Below are 11958 nucleotides of genomic sequence, written 5' to 3' on the forward strand. Positions count from 1 at the left end.
AGAGCACGTTCCCCCGGACACGATCGGTGGCGACGTTTCGCGCGGTTCGGACCGTACCAGAGCTCCGGCCAGCGTGCGTGGCAGTTAAGCCGTAGAGGAGCACCTTCCCCGGGCACGGGCGGTGCCAAGCGGCCCCTAAGTTTAACCGAATGGAAGCTCCGGAGGAGGAGGGCATGCTCGCGTCACAGTAAGCCGAAGAGGAGCACCTTCCCCGGGCACGGGCGGTTCCAAGCGGCCCCTAAGTTTAACCGAATGGAAGCTCCGGAGGAGGAGGGCATGCTCGCGTCACAGTAAGCCGAAGAGGAGCACCTTCCCCGGGCACGGGCGGTGCCAAGCGGCCCCTAAGTTTAACCGAATGGAAGCTCCGGACGGAGGAGGACGGGCGTGTGTCACAGTTAAGCCAAATTGGAGCACCTCTTCTGCCCGGGCACGAGCGGAGCGCGAGGCTGTCAGTTATGAATGAATAAATGAATAAATAAATAAAGAATGCCACCTTTCATTTCACAGGGCACACCGGACGGCGTACCAGCAGGTAAAAGTCGGAGTAATTAAATAAATACAAAAAGAATGGCTGGGGAATAAAAAAATAATACGTTTTAATAATAATTTGGTTTTTTTGTTATAACATGAATTTCACTCTCTCTCTCCCCGTATATATATATATATATATATATATATATATATATATATATATATATATATATTTATTATATATATTGTATATTTTTTTTAAGCATTTTTGAAGGTGCGCCGCTACTTCGCGGATTTTCAGTTTTCGCGGGTGGTCTCGGTCCCCATTAACCGCGATAACCGAGGGTTCACTGTACTCCATAAAATTTACAAAAAGCGAGGTGAAACACTCAACCAGAGCTGCTTTTTTTTAACATTTCTCGAGGGCCATGGCGAGCCATTTCAAAAAAGCTGCACAACTAACGTATAAAATATTGATAAATTTGCTCGGCCTGATGTGTGTGTAAAGTTTTACGAGTTGTCGTTCATATTTAGAACCTCATAATCAGCTTTGTTTTATTGCCGAACAGTGCAATGCCACTCCCACAACTTTTCACGAAAAATCACGAATTTCGTATTGTGACATCCTCATGGCCGAAACAGTCATCCGAGCATATATGAGGGCGACCTTGTTGAGTTGCACGGAGAAAAACATCCAAGAAAATAACTTGTATTAGCTTTTACCAGTTGGTGGCGCTACTACTACGATATAAAATAAGTTGGTAGATGTCTTCAGGGCTGAAGTATCCTCAAATGTGTACAACTTCGAGAAGATAGGATGATCTGAGTCATGTTGCCGGAGCTTTTGTTGCCACAGAGTACAATCGGACTTTTCAGCACCTTAATAGCCACGCCTTTTGCCAAAACGTCACAAAATTCGGCAGAGAGTAAGATCATTGTCTTGAGTGTTTTCTGACTAATTTTCAGTCGGATTCGTCAAAAGGGCACCGTGCAGTACGTGAAAATTAAAATAAAAACAAATTTTTGATTCCACTTGGCGGCACTGTGTGTATAACAAAATAATAACATTAAGATGTCTTCAGGTCGGGACGTTTTATTTACAGGTGAAGGTTTGGATTTTTAGGAGCATGTGCAGGGGAGTTATTAAGCATTCATTTATTTGTATTAGGTTCATTTTGTCTTCTTATTATTGATATTTGACTGATTCATTAAAAGCAGACAATTATGTTTTAGGTTAATTTTTTACCTGACATGTTTCGGCGAGTCTTTCGCCTTCTTCAGAGTGTCGCATGATGGTGTCTTGAGACCCGTCTTTATCAGCTGATGTTCCATGAGGGTGTGACTTACCTGTCAAAAAAATGAAAAATCAGAGCAGTAAAAGAACAAGCACAACATGAACATTACAAATCAGCAATCACTGACCACTGCAAAAGGGAAAACCACATCATGGACCGGGAGAAGGGCAGGGTCATCCGCACAGAAGAGAACAAACAACAGCGCTGGATCAGAGAGGCCATTGAGATCTGCAAGCGAGGCATAAAAACCATGAACAGAGACAAGGGAGCCTTCATCCTCTCTACCACCTGGACCAGCATCTTGGCGGAGTGAACGGACAGCGGGGGGCGTGACTTGCCTTCATTCTTGTGACAGGTAAGTCACGCCCTCATGGAACATCAGCTGATAAAGGCGGGTCACAAGACACCATCATGTGACACTCTGAAGAAGGCGAAAGACTTTCGTATTGTGACATGCTCAAGGCCTAAACACTCATCCGAGCAAATATAAGGTAGATTTTGTTAACATGCCCGGAGAAAAACATCAACGAAAATAATTTATATTTGTTTTAACCAGTTGGTGGCGCTACCACTGCGATCAAAAATAAGTTGGCAGCCGTCTTCAGGGCCTGAATATCCTCAAATGTGAAAAATTTCGAGAAGATGGATCATCTGAATCATTTTGCAGGAACTTTTGTTGCCACGGAGAATAATCAGACTCTGCGGCACCGTAATAGCCACGCCCTTCGAAGGAAAGTCACAAAAATAGGGATAGAGTAAGATCAATGTCTTGAGTCTTTTCTAGCCAATTTTCAATCAGATTCGTTACAAGGGCACCGTGCAGTACGTCAAAATGTAAAAAATGATATTGATTGGCGCAAGGTGTATAACTGAATATAAACATATAGATGTCTTCAGGTACAGACTCTTTATGTACATGTGAAGTTTTGGATTTTTAGCAGCATGTGCAGGAGAGTTATTAAGCATTTTGTCCATTGCGGCGAAGGAAATCTTAAGTGAAAACTTTGATGCCCCGCCCCCGTCATATAGTATTTCGGAAACAAAAAATTTTAGCCCCAGTGTTTGTCCCAGGTCTTCAGATGCTACAGACAGAATTTTAAGGCAATCAGATGAAGCCTTTAGGATCAGGGTGCAAAAGAATGACCCCTGTAAACATGCAAAAAAGGGCAAAAGTCGGACTTTCAAAAATTCATAACTCACTTCCTGTTCATATTAGACGTTAAAATATCAAATTTTTCGCCATGCCCGATGAGACTGCCAGGTTTGGTGAGTTTTTGTGCATGTTTCGGGGGTCAAAAATGCGATCGAACAATCGGAAAAATAATAATAATAATTTCTACAAAAACAATAGGGACTTCGCAGCGGTCGCTGCTCAGGCCCTAATAATAATAATAATAATAATAATAAAAGTAATAATATTTTCTACAAAAACAATAGGGACCTCGCCGCGGTCGCTGCTCGGGCCCCAATAATAATTTCTACACAAAGTCCATTGTGGTGACCCGCCCCCTTTTAAGTAAATTCAAAATGGCCGACTTCCTGTAAAACCTAGCTCATTGCTCCAAGAGACTTTTTTGTAGGTCTTGGTCTTATACATACAGTGAACCCTCGCTACTTCGCGGTTCACCTTTCGCAGGTTCAGTGCTTCGCGGGTCTAAAAAATATTCGGGGGCATTGTAGTTTCGCCGAGCGGCACGACGGGGCGCTGGAGCGGTTAGACGGCCGGCGTGCGCCGAAGAAGAGCGTGGGCGAAGAGGAGAGTGGACGAAGAAGAGCACGTTCCCCCGGACACGATCTGTGGCGACGTTTCGCGCGGTTCGGACCGTACCAGAGCTCCGGCCAGCGTGCGTGGCAGTTAAGCCGTAGAGGAGCACCTTTCCCGGGCACGGGCGGTGCCAAGCGGCCCCTAAGTTTAACCGAATGGAAGCTCCGGAGGAGGAGGGCATGCTCGCGTCACAGTAAGCCGAAGAGGAGCACCTTCCCCGGGCACGGGCGGTTCCAAGCGGCCCCTAAGTTTAACCGAATGGAAGCTCCGGAGGAGGAGGGCATGCTCGCGTCACAGTAAGCCGAAGAGGAGCACCTTCCCCGGGCACGGGCGGTGCCAAGCGGCCCCTAAGTTTAACCGAATGGAAGCTCCGGACGGAGGAGGACGGGCGTGTGTCACAGTTAAGCCAAATTGGAGCACCTCTTCTGCCCGGGCACGAGCGGAGCGCGAGGCTGTCAGTTATGAATGAATAAATGAATAAATAAATAAATAATGCCACCTTTCATTTCACAGGGCACACCGGACGGCGTACCAGCAGGTAAAAGTCGGAGTAATTAAATAAATACAAAAAGAATGGCTGGGGAATAAAAAAATAATACGTTTTAATAATAATTTGGTTTTTTTGTTATAACATGAATTTCACTCTCTCTCTCCCCGTATATATATATATATATATATATATATATATATATATATATTATATATATTGTATATTTTTTTTAAGCATTTTTGAAGGTGCGCCGCTACTTCGCGGATTTTCAGTTTTCGCGGGTGGTCTCGGTCCCCATTAACCGCGATAACCGAGGGTTCACTGTACTCCATAAAATTTACAAAAAGCGAGGTGAAACACTCAACCAGAGCTGCTTTTTTTTAACATTTCTCGAGGGCCATGGCGAGCCATTTCAAAAAAGCTGCACAACTAACGTATAAAATATTGATAAATTTGCTCGGCCTGATGTGTGTGTAAAGTTTTACGAGTTGTCGTTCATATTTAGAACCTCATAATCAGCTTTGTTTTATTGCCGAACAGTGCAATGCCACTCCCACAACTTTTCACGAAAAATCACGAATTTCGTATTGTGACATCCTCATGGCCGAAACAGTCATCCGAGCATATATGAGGGCGACCTTGTTGAGTTGCACGGAGAAAAACATCCAAGAAAATAACTTGTATTAGCTTTTACCAGTTGGTGGCGCTACTACTACGATATAAAATAAGTTGGTAGATGTCTTCATAGCTGAAGTATCCTCAAATGTGTACAACTTCGAGAAGATAGGATGATCTGAGTCATGTTGCCGGAGCTTTTGTTGCCACAGAGTACAATCGGACTTTTCAGCACCTTAATAGCCACGCCTTTTGCCAAAACGTCACAAAATTCGGCAGAGAGTAAGATCATTGTCTTGAGTCTTTTCTGACTAATTTTCAGTCGGATTCGTCAAAAGGGCACCGTGCAGTACGTGAAAATTAAAATAAAAACAAATTTTTGATTCCACTTGGCGGCACTGTGTGTATAACAAAATAATAACATTAAGATGTCTTCAGGTCGGGACGTTTTATTTACAGGTGAAGGTTTGGATTTTTAGGAGCATGTGCAGGGGAGTTATTAAGCATTCATTTATTTGTATTAGGTTCATTTTGTCTTCTTATTATTGATATTTGACTGATTCATTAAAAGCAGACAATTATGTTTTAGGTTAATTTTTTACCTGACATGTTTCGGCGAGTCTTTCGCCTTCTTCAGAGTGTCGCATGATGGTGTCTTGAGACCCGTCTTTATCAGCTGATGTTCCATGAGGGTGTGACTTACCTGTCAAAAAAATGAAAAATCAGAGCAGTAAAAGAACAAGCACAACATGAACATTACAAATCAGCAATCACTGACCACTGCAAAAGGGAAAACCACATCATGGACCGGGAGAAGGGCAGGGTCATCCGCACCGAAGAGAACAAACAACAGCGCTGGATCAGAGAGGCCATTGAGATCTGCAAGCGAGGCATAAAAACCATGAACAGAGGCAAGGGAGCCTTCATCCTCTCTACCACCTGGAGCAGCATTTTGGCGGAGTGAACGGACAGCGGGGGGCGTGACTTGCCTTCATTCTTGTGACAGGTAAGTCACGCCCTCATGGAACATCAGCTGATAAAGAAATGTAAAAAATGATATTGATTGGCGCAAGGTGTATAACTGAATATAAACATATAGATGTCTTCAGGTACAGACTCTTTATGTACATGTGAAGTTTTGGATTTTTAGCAGCATGTGCAGGAGAGTTATTAAGCATTTTGTCCATTGCGGCGAAGGAAATCTTAAGTGAAAACTTTGATGCCCCGCCCCCGTCATATAGTATTTCGGAAACAAAAAATTTTAGCCCCAGTGTTTGTGCCAGGTCTTCAGATGCTACAGACAGAATTTTAAGGCAATCAGATGAAGCCTTTAGGATCAGGGTGCAAAAGAATGACCACTGTAAACATGCAAAAAAGGGCAAAAGTCGGACTTTCAAAAATTCATAACTCACTTCCTGTTCATATTAGACGTTAAAATATCAAATTTTTCGCCATGCCCGATGAGACTGCCAAGTTTGGTGAGTTTTTGTGCATGTTTCGGGGGTCAAAAATGCGATAGAACAATCGGAAAAATAATAATAATAATAATTTCTACAAAAACAATAGGGACTTCGCAGCGGTCGCTGCTCAGACCCTAATAATAATAATAATAATAATAATAAAAGTAATAATATCTTCTACAAAAACAATAGGGACCTCGCCGCGGTCGCTGCTCGGGCCCCAATAATAATTTCTACACAAAGTCCATTGTGGTGACCCGCCCCCTTTTCAGTAAATTCAAAATGGCCGACTTCCTGTAAAACCTAGCTCATTGCTCCAAGAGACTTTTTTGTAGGTCTTGGTCTTATACATACAGTGAACCCTCGCTACTTCGCGGTTCACCTTTCGCGGGTTCAGTGCTTCGCGGGTCTAAAAAATATTCGGGGGCATTGTAGTTTCGCCGAGCGGCACGACGGGGCGCTGGAGCGGTTAGACGGCCGGCGTGCGCCGAAGAAGAGCGTGGGCGAAGAGGAGAGTGGACGAAGAAGAGCACGTTCCCCCGGACACGATCGGTGGCGACGTTTCGCGCGGTTCGGACCGTACCAGAGCTCCGGCCAGCGTGCGTGGCAGTTAAGCCGTAGAGGAGCACCTTCCCCGGGCACGGGCAGTGCCAAGCGGCCCCTAAGTTTAACCGAATGGAAGCTCCGGAGGAGGAGGGCATGCTCGCGTCACAGTAAGCCGAAGAGGAGCACCTTCCCCGGGCACGGGCGGTTCCAAGCGGCCCCTAAGTTTAACCGAATGGAAGCTCCGGAGGAGGAGGGCATGCTCGCGTCACAGTAAGCCGAAGAGGAGCACCTTCCCCGGGCACGGGCGGTGCCAAGCGGCCCCTAAGTTTAACCGAATGGAAGCTCCGGGGGAGGAGGACGGGCGTGTGTCACAGTTAAGCCAAATTGGAGCACCTCTTCTGCCCGGGCACGAGCGGAGCGCGAGGCTGTCAGTTATGAATGAATAAATGAATAAATAAATAAAGAATGCCACCTTTCATTTCACAGGGCACACCGGACGGCGTACCAGCAGGTAAAAGTCGGAGTAATTAAATAAATACAAAAAGAATGGCTGGGGAATAAAAAAATAATACGTTTTAATAATAATTTGGTTTTTTTGTTATAACATGAATTTCACTCTCTCTCTCCCCGTATATATATATATATATATATATATATATATATATATATATATATATATATATATATATTTATTATATATATTGTATATTTTTTTTAAGCATTTTTGAAGGTGCGCCGCTACTTCGCGGATTTTCAGTTTTCGCGGGTGGTCTCGGTCCCCATTAACCGCGATAACCGAGGGTTCACTGTACTCCATAAAATTTACAAAAAGCGAGGTGAAACACTCAACCAGAGCTGCTTTTTTTTAACATTTCTCGAGGGCCATGGCGAGCCATTTAAAAAAAGCTGCACAACTAACGTATAAAATATTGATAAATTTGCTCGGCCTGATGTGTGTGTAAAGTTTTACGAGTTGTCGTTCATATTTAGAACCTCATAATCAGCTTTGTTTTATTGCCGAACAGTGCAATGCCACTCCCACAACTTTTCACGAAAAATCACGAATTTCGTATTGTGACATCCTCATGGCCGAAACAGTCATCCGAGCATATATGAGGGCGACCTTGTTGAGTTGCACGGAGAAAAACATCCAAGAAAATAACTTGTATTAGCTTTTACCAGTTGGTGGCGCTACTACTACGATATAAAATAAGTTGGTAGATGTCTTCAGGGCTGAAGTATCCTCAAATGTGTACAACTTCGAGAAGATAGGATGATCTGAGTCATGTTGCCGGAGCTTTTGTTGCCACAGAGTACAATCGGACTTTTCAGCACCTTAATAGCCACGCCTTTTGCCAAAACGTCACAAAATTCGGCAGAGAGTAAGATCATTGTCTTGAGTCTTTTCTGACTAATTTTCAGTCGGATTCGTCAAAAGGGCACCGTGCAGTACGTGAAAATTAAAATAAAAACAAATTTTTGATTCCACTTGGCGGCACTGTGTGTATAACAAAATAATAACATTAAGATGTCTTCAGGTCGGGACGTTTTATTTACAGGTGAAGGTTTGGATTTTTAGGAGCATGTGCAGGGGAGTTATTAAGCATTCATTTATTTGTATTAGGTTCATTTTGTCTTCTTATTATTGATATTTGACTGATTCATTAAAAGCAGACAATTATGTTTTAGGTTAATTTTTTACCTGACATGTTTCGGCGAGTCTTTCGCCTACTTCAGAGTGTCGCATGATGGTGTCTTGAGCTGATGTTCCATGAGGGTGTGACTTACCTGTCAAAAAAATGAAAAAAATCAGAGCAGTAAAAGAACAAGCACAACATGAACATTACAAATCAGCAATCACTGACCACTGCAAAAGGGAAAACCACATCATGGACCGGGAGAAGGGCAGGGTCATCCACACAGAAGAGAACAAACAACAGCGCTGGATCAGAGAGGCCATTGAGATCTGCAAGCGAGGCATAAAAACCATGAACAGAGACAAGGGAGCCTTCATCCTCTCTACCACCTGGACCAGCATCTTGGCGGAGTGAACGGACAGCGGGGGGCGTGACTTGCCTTCATTCTTGTGACAGGTAAGTCACGCCCTCATGGAACATCAGCTGATAAAGGCGGGTCACAAGACACCATCATGTGACACTCTGAAGAAGGCGAAAGACTTTCGTATTGTGACATGCTCAAGGCCTAAACACTCATCCGAGCAAATATAAGGTAGATTTTGTTAACATGCCCGGAGAAAAACATCAACGAAAATAATTTATATTTGTTTTAACCAGTTGGTGGCGCTACCACTGCGATCAAAAATAAGTTGGCAGCCGTCTTCAGGGCCTGAATATCCTCAAATGTGAAAAATTTCGAGAAGATGGATCATCTGAATCATTTTGCAGGAACTTTTGTTGCCACGGAGAATAATCAGACTCTGCGGCACCGTAATAGCCACGCCCTTCGAAGGAAAGTCACAAAAATAGGGATAGAGTAAGATCAATGTCTTGAGTCTTTTCTAGCCAATTTTCAATCAGATTCGTTACAAGGGCACCGTGCAGTACGTCAAAATGTAAAAAATGATATTGATTGGCGCAAGGTGTATAACTGAATATAAACATATAGATGTCTTCAGGTACAGACTCTTTATGTACATGTGAAGTTTTGGATTTTTAGCAGCATGTGCAGGAGAGTTATTAAGCATTTTGTCCATTGCGGCGAAGGAAATCTTAAGTGAAAACTTTGATGCCCCGCCCCCGTCATATAGTATTTCGGAAACAAAAAATTTTAGCCCCAGTGTTTGTCCCAGGTCTTCAGATGCTACAGACAGAATTTTAAGGCAATCAGATGAAGCCTTTAGGATCAGGGTGCAAAAGAATGACCCCTGTAAACATGCAAAAAAGGGCAAAAGTCGGACTTTCAAAAATTCATAACTCACTTCCTGTTCATATTAGACGTTAAAATATCAAATTTTTCGCCATGCCCGATGAGACTGCCAGGTTTGGTGAGTTTTTGTGCATGTTTCGGGGGTCAAAAATGCGATCGAACAATCGGAAAAATAATAATAATAATTTCTACAAAAACAATAGGGACTTCGCAGCGGTCGCTGCTCAGGCCCTAATAATAATAATAATAATAATAATAAAAGTAATAATATTTTCTACAAAAACAATAGGGACCTCGCCGCGGTCGCTGCTCGGGCCCCAATAATAATTTCTACACAAAGTCCATTGTGGTGACCCGCCCCCTTTTAAGTAAATTCAAAATGGCCGACTTCCTGTAAAACCTAGCTCATTGCTCCAAGAGACTTTTTTGTAGGTCTTGGTCTTATACATACAGTGAACCCTCGCTACTTCGCGGTTCACCTTTCGCAGGTTCAGTGCTTCGCGGGTCTAAAAAATATTCGGGGGCATTGTAGTTTCGCCGAGCGGCACGACGGGGCGCTGGAGCGGTTAGACGGCCGGCGTGCGCCGAAGAAGAGCGTGGGCGAAGAGGAGAGTGGACGAAGAAGAGCACGTTCCCCCGGACACGATCTGTGGCGACGTTTCGCGCGGTTCGGACCGTACCAGAGCTCCGGCCAGCGTGCGTGGCAGTTAAGCCGTAGAGGAGCACCTTTCCCGGGCACGGGCGGTGCCAAGCGGCCCCTAAGTTTAACCGAATGGAAGCTCCGGAGGAGGAGGGCATGCTCGCGTCACAGTAAGCCGAAGAGGAGCACCTTCCCCGGGCACGGGCGGTTCCAAGCGGCCCCTAAGTTTAACCGAATGGAAGCTCCGGAGGAGGAGGGCATGCTCGCGTCACAGTAAGCCGAAGAGGAGCACCTTCCCCGGGCACGGGCGGTGCCAAGCGGCCCCTAAGTTTAACCGAATGGAAGCTCCGGACGGAGGAGGACGGGCGTGTGTCACAGTTAAGCCAAATTGGAGCACCTCTTCTGCCCGGGCACGAGCGGAGCGCGAGGCTGTCAGTTATGAATGAATAAATGAATAAATAAATAAATAATGCCACCTTTCATTTCACAGGGCACACCGGACGGCGTACCAGCAGGTAAAAGTCGGAGTAATTAAATAAATACAAAAAGAATGGCTGGGGAATAAAAAAATAATACGTTTTAATAATAATTTGGTTTTTTTGTTATAACATGAATTTCACTCTCTCTCTCCCCGTATATATATATATATATATATATATATATTTATTATATATATTGTATATTTTTTTTAAGCATTTTTGAAGGTGCGCCGCTACTTCGCGGATTTTCAGTTTTCGCGGGTGGTCTCGGTCCCCATTAACCGCGATAACCGAGGGTTCACTGTACTCCATAAAATTTACAAAAAGCGAGGTGAAACACTCAACCAGAGCTGCTTTTTTTTAACATTTCTCGAGGGCCATGGCGAGCCATTTCAAAAAAGCTGCACAACTAACGTATAAAATATTGATAAATTTGCTCGGCCTGATGTGTGTGTAAAGTTTTACGAGTTGTCGTTCATATTTAGAACCTCATAATCAGCTTTGTTTTATTGCCGAACAGTGCAATGCCACTCCCACAACTTTTCACGAAAAATCACGAATTTCGTATTGTGACATCCTCATGGCCGAAACAGTCATCCGAGCATATATGAGGGCGACCTTGTTGAGTTGCACGGAGAAAAACATCCAAGAAAATAACTTGTATTAGCTTTTACCAGTTGGTGGCGCTACTACTACGATGTAAAATAAGTTGGTAGATGTCTTCAGGGCTGAAGTATCCTCAAATGTGTGCAACTTCGAGAAGATAGGATCATCTGAGTCATGTTGCTGGAGCTTTTGTTGCCACAGAGTACAATCGGACTTTTCAGCACCGTAATAGCCACGCCTTTTGCCAAAACGTCACAAAATTCGGCAGAGAGTAAGATCATTGTCTTGAGTCTTTTCTGACTAATTTTCAGTCGGATTCGTCGAAAGGGCACCGTGCAGTACGTGACAATTAAAATAAAAACAAATTTTTGATTCCACTTGGCGGCACTGTGTGTATAACAAAATAATAACATTAAGATGTCTTCAGGTCGGGACGTTTTATTTACAGGTGAAGGTTTGGATTTTTAGGAGCATGTGCAGGGGAGTTATTAAGCATTCATTTATTTGTATTAGGTTCATTTTGTCTTCTTATTATTGATATTTGACTGATTCATTAAAAGCAGACAATTATGTTTTAGGTTAATTTTTTACCTGACATGTTTCGGCGAGTCTTTCGCCTACTTCAGAGTGTCGCATGATGGTGTCTTGAGCTGATGTTCCATGAGGGTGTGACTTACCTGTCAAAAAAATGAAAAAAATCAGAGC

This window comes from Idiotropiscis lumnitzeri, unplaced genomic scaffold, assembly GCF_059441095.1.
Source record: "Idiotropiscis lumnitzeri isolate Australia: NSW breed Sydney's pygmy pipehorse unplaced genomic scaffold, RoL_Ilum_1.0 HiC_scaffold_57, whole genome shotgun sequence".
Lineage (NCBI taxonomy): Eukaryota > Metazoa > Chordata > Actinopteri > Syngnathiformes > Syngnathidae > Idiotropiscis > Idiotropiscis lumnitzeri.